The sequence below is a fragment of the Triticum aestivum genome, chromosome 7B (assembly GCF_018294505.1).
Source record: "Triticum aestivum cultivar Chinese Spring chromosome 7B, IWGSC CS RefSeq v2.1, whole genome shotgun sequence".
In the NCBI taxonomy this organism is placed as follows: Eukaryota; Viridiplantae; Streptophyta; class Magnoliopsida; order Poales; family Poaceae; genus Triticum; species Triticum aestivum.
Genome location: NC_057813.1, coordinates 43,650,072 through 43,655,749, shown reverse-complemented (window position 1 = coordinate 43,655,749; position 5,678 = coordinate 43,650,072).

Genomic DNA, 5,678 nt, shown 5'->3' with positions numbered 1-5,678 from the left:
CATGGCATGATGCACAACCAAATATGATGCATGTCCGGTTTAAAGAGGCATGGCATGGCAATATGCAAAAACAACACTACAAGTTAAGTGGAACTCAATATGCAACGAGTTGCATATTGACAAAACACCACATCACTTATTTAGTTCTCTCTCGGTTATGTACCCAAAAATATTAAATGTCATAAAACATGGCAAAAGGGGTGAAGCATAATAAAACTACCTAGCTAGGCAATTTTAAATGAGACCGGAAACAACAAACAACAATTCCGGAAAGTCCCCATGTCATTTAGTAGTTTAATGCAAACACAATTTTAAACATTTTAAATGTTGTTATCATGATGCGGATGACATATACAAGTTTATGCAATTTTTATGAAAATGTTGACATGAGCATGATACGAGGCATTTGTCACCGTGGTGGAACGAAAGAGGTGCCACGGCAACGATAACGAAAATGGTGCCACGGCAACATATCCGAAAATGATGCCACGGCAACATATCCGAAAATGATGCCACGACAACATATCCGAAAATGATGCCACAGCAACATATCGGTTCCGGTAGCTCACGGAGATACCGGTGCAAAAGGAGGCGTGCGGATGTGTGCAACATGCTAGAGATGGTGGGGTGCTCCCGGATTCCGGGTTCCCACGTGTCGGAGGCATGGCAAAGAGCGACAATTCGGACGCGGTGCACACACAAGCATCACATACAACACACATTCATTCGGTCCACGGTTGATCGTCTCGGGGCTTATACCTTCGAAGCGTGCGTTTTCGGAGTGGTTCGAGTCGTCGAGGGAAGTAGTTATTCACGTGGCGACGGTAGTGGAAGTAGTCGTTCTCGCGACGGTAGTGGAAGTAGTGGTACACGGCGGCGGCGGTAGTTGTTCAGGGTCTTGGCGGGTCGTCGTGTAGTGGTACACGTTTTCGTAGATGACCGGGGTCGTCGGTAGAGGTACTTGACGCATCATGTAGTCGAACTTGGCGCATCCGAAGGGGTACTTGACGAAATCCACCTCGGATGTAGTCGTACACGTGTAGTCGGACTTGACAAAAATGCACACTGGCTGCAGTCGTGGTACTTGGTGAATCCCGGAGACAATACTTGACGATCCAGGTGACAACATGCACGCGTCCACGGTAGTCTTCAGACTTGGTTTTCCCGTGCATGACTCCACGGGTCCTGAGGTAACTCGGTGATGGCCAGCAGGAATAGTGATGGGGTCGCAGCACCATGGGGACCGGGAGGAGCTCGGCTCCGCTCGGACGTTGCAGGCTGATGGTGGAGGAGACGCGCGGGCGAGGTGGCTCCTGGTCACCGTAGAGGAAGCAGAGGACGGGGCGGGTCCTGCAACGACGGAGAACGGCAAGGGCGGCGGAGGCCATCCGGATCTGGACGAGGTTGGAGGAGGACTGCGGTCCCGGGCGGCGAGGAGGCGCCATGGAGGAGGAGAGGAAGGAGGCCGGCTGATGCGGGCGCAGGTGCTCGAGGAGCTCCTCTCCTCGAGCGCTCGGGCGACGAAGACTTGGCGAGGAGGAGGCGCGGGAACACCCGATCCATCCTGGAACGAGGCGGGGTGAGCTGGGCGGAGGTGGAGGCGCGAGGGAGGAGAAGGCGAGGCAAAGGGGGGGCACAGGTGCAGGCGACGGAGAGCCGCCGGAGTTGGCTGCCCCGATGGGGTCACCGGCGCGGTGAAGCGAGGGGGGTTCGAGGGCTGCGCGCGGAGGGAGATGGGGGTCGTGGGCGAGGAGAGGAAGAAGGGGTCGGGCGCTGGCGGGTGTGGCGAGGAGGTGGTGGCGCGAGGCGGATCGGGAGGAGCGGCGGCGCTGTGTGGGATCGAGGGAGATGAGGGAGGAGCGTGGGATCCTCTCCCTGGTGCGATGCGTGGCGGCGGTGCACAGGGGAACGAGGGGAGATCGATGGAGAGGGGATCGGGCTCTCTGGCGGCTAGGGTTAGGAGGGTTAGGTGGGCCTTGGGCCGGCTTAGATAGGCTGCTGGGCTCTCTTCTCTCACTAATGAATAATAAAACAGAACAGAGAAAAGAAAGAAAAGAAAGAGAGGTTAGGGGAAAGATTTGCGCATGGGGATAATTTTCCCGGACTCGCAAAAATATGCTCGTTCCAAGAAAATAGGAATGGCCAAGATTGCAAGATTTAAATTCAAACTCATTTGAATTTAATTCAAATGGGTTTGAACTAGGACTTGATAAAAGGAAGGTCCAAAAATGTTCGGATTTTTGGTGGAGCTCCGGAAAATGGTAAAAGAATTATTGACAAGGTTGGAGACCAAGAATTAAGATAACAAAGGCATTGAGATAATTTGCAGGTGTGTTATGGTGATTTCTAAATTAAAGAAATATTTAATATAGCTCCCTAATATTGGGACGATATGTTATAAAGAGAAGTCACCCTTCCCTCGATTTAAATGGATCAAAAAAATCCATACAATTTATTTAAAAGAGTTATAAAAATTAATGATATGATGGCATGATGACATGATGCAATGCAAGAGATGACATGATGAATGCACAAACAAAACAAATCACATGACAAAACTCGGAGTAGCTGGAAGTCTTCTGGAGCGTCGGTCTCGGGGCGTTACAACACTCCACCACTACAAGAGGATCTCGTCCCGAGATCTAGGATGGCACCGGAGAGAAACGGAAGAGGAAGAGAGGAGGCAAAACTAAGTTGCTTCTTCGCCCAATGAGTGAAACCAAAGAACCTTGAGAAGTTGAAAAGTTGAAAGAACACAACGGAGTTGAACACAATTGAGAGCACTATGGTAGAAAATAGAAACAAGGAACACCATGTGAACCTTGGATGTTGCAAAGCTATGAATGACGAGTACAATGGACAAGAAGGAATTGGAACCACTCTGGTTGAAACAAGATAAACAAGGAACAAGGACGGTCAAATTCGGGCAGCACTCCGGTTGAAAAGAGATGCAAGACTTGATAAGATGAAAAGAACTTGAAGAGGTGACACAACACTCTGGTTAAATGTATAAGCAAGAAAATAACATGATCTTGACAAAACGAGATGATGGGTCAACGAGAGCAACCTCACAAAGCCTCCGAAAGAAAGAATAGAAGATAGATCATTGGAATAACATAATGGAGAAGAAAATGCCAACTTCTGCCACAAATGAGCTTGGAAAGCATCCTTGCAAAGAAGAAATGAACGGAGTTGTTGGAAAATCAACAACGAAAAGCACAAGCTTGTTGTGGGCTTATGGAAAACATCTCAAAATGATGAGGTGACAATCGGCCACTAACAGAAACAATTTATTGCTTGAGATCAACGAAGAGATGAAAACTGCTTCCGCCGAGAGGATAGGAGAAAACTTGGATCATTGATAAGCACCACAATACAACATTCCTTAGGGAAGGATTTAGGTGAAATATGACACAAGATAACTCCAACGAAGAGATATGGATTTAAAATACCTCATTCTTGACAACATGTGAATCGCGAAACAAGAATGGAAATTGTCAAGAATGATATAACACCATCTCAAAAGATAAGGTAGGAGAATTGCACTTTGGAATGCAAGATGAAGAATGCTTGAACTCCTCAAAAGAAAACATGTGTTGAGCACCATGTTTATCTTAGAGTATAGCTTGGCGGGTCATAACTTCGAGAGAAATCTTGAAGAACAATTGAAGAATGAAAAGAATCCTTGACGAATCACCTTGTAGAGCCTCCATGAAGAACTCTGGTAATAAAAGAGTGATAGAAAGAAAGAGAAGTTGAAAATACAAGGTGAATCCTTGCAATGATTTAGATGGAGCTTCGCGACGATATAACCGAGAAAACTTGGAACTCCGGAAAAGAAAAGATGAAACACTAGAACCGAGAATTACTTCATCAGGAACAATCTCCGAAAGAAAAGAATTGAATCACCTAGAGGAAATAAGAATAAGATTTATTGTATGCTTATCCTTCATCAAATTAAATTGATGACAAGCAATGGATTTGGCATACTACTTATTCCCGTAGAAAGGATTAAAAGAGATATAGCGCAAGCTTGAGAAGGTGTTGATGGAACCACCGGTGGGATTGAAACAATGAAAGAATGAATGATAACCAAGGAAGAGAACTCTTGAACGAACCACCGTAAGAATTGAAAATGAAAGTAGCAAAGGCACAATTCACCAGGAAGAGTTGGAAAATGAATGAAGATACTTGAGGGGATTTAGATACATGAGAACGAAGAGAACATGAACTGATTAGAGGATATATGAACGATGCACCGCAAGAATTCAAGAACAAGAGTTGAAAGCTGAGAATGAATAATTCTGAGATGATGGCCTTCGTAGGAATAAAATGGAAAGAACTCACGAAATGCTCCGGATGGGTGAAAAGAATTCTCACAATCGAAAGCAATTATGAGAGGATGGTATAAAGCTAGAACCATGAATCTCTGGAAGAACGGGTAAGGATTTAAGAGGAACTCTTCTTCGGACTTCAAAATTCGAGAATGACAAAGAGAAACACCACCATGAATTGTTGAGATACTCCGGGATGAAAATTAGAAAGGTTGAACCAACGATGAAAGAATTTGGAAGATCTTGGACAAAGGCATATGACTGATGAAAATTCATTCTTACATCAAACTTCGAAAGACTTTGGGAATCGATCCGGATAAATTAGAAGAGTCAGGTAAGATCCTGGGAAAAGATCTGTGGGTTAGGGCCCACTCAAAAGAAACATCGTTGAAATGATTGCTTGAAATAGAGATTGCACCGGAAGAATTAAATGACTTGAATGAGATAACAACCTCAAAATAACTTGAAAGGATTAAGAATAGAAACTTGAATCTTCTGAGATAATCTTAAGCACTCCAGAGAAGAAATAGAGGAAGGTGAGTAATTAAGAGGTGCACCAAACATGACAAAGCAGTTGACACGAGGAAAGGAATATGATCAACACTGAAAGCTTGAGTTAAATCCACCGGAGAAGAAAACGAGAATGAAGAATGATGAACTTGAAACTGTTGAGCATCTTCATGGGAAATCACCGGATAAGAACATTGACGGAAAAGAATGGAGAGACTTCCCATCAATAAAATGGATACCCGATTAAGAAATCTGAGTCCTTGAAGTTAAGGGTGGGAGGGTGGGAAAACAAAGGCAACTTGGGGCAGATGGAATGGATACCGTTGAGAAAACATAGAATTGATCTTGCGGATGTTGAAATGATCGGAACTACTTGAAGAGAAGCACGCCGGTTGGAAAAGAATTAACATGACAACCTCAATGATCAAGAAGGATTAGCACTCCCATAGAAATATGAGAACACCATTTATGAAAGGTATGGATTCAACATTTGACTTCGAAGCAACTCGATTACCACAACTCAAAACAAAACAAAGGATTTGGCTTGCAGAATAAGCCGGAACAAACATATGATAGAGATTCCGTCCGAAGTTTTCGTGGTGGGGCCCACACGGGCTCAATCGTACAGCACCATCATGTACAAGGCAGTGCACATGACATACGAAGTGTCCCCGAACCAGCATAGCCAAGGGTTCTTTAAGACACAACGAGACCACTGTAAAAACGACCGTGGAAAGACGGACCACTAGACGTCGAACCCCAATCTCATATCATGCATCTGTCGAAAAGATATTCTAGGAGCTACTTGAATTCCCACCTATAAACTCCCGAAAC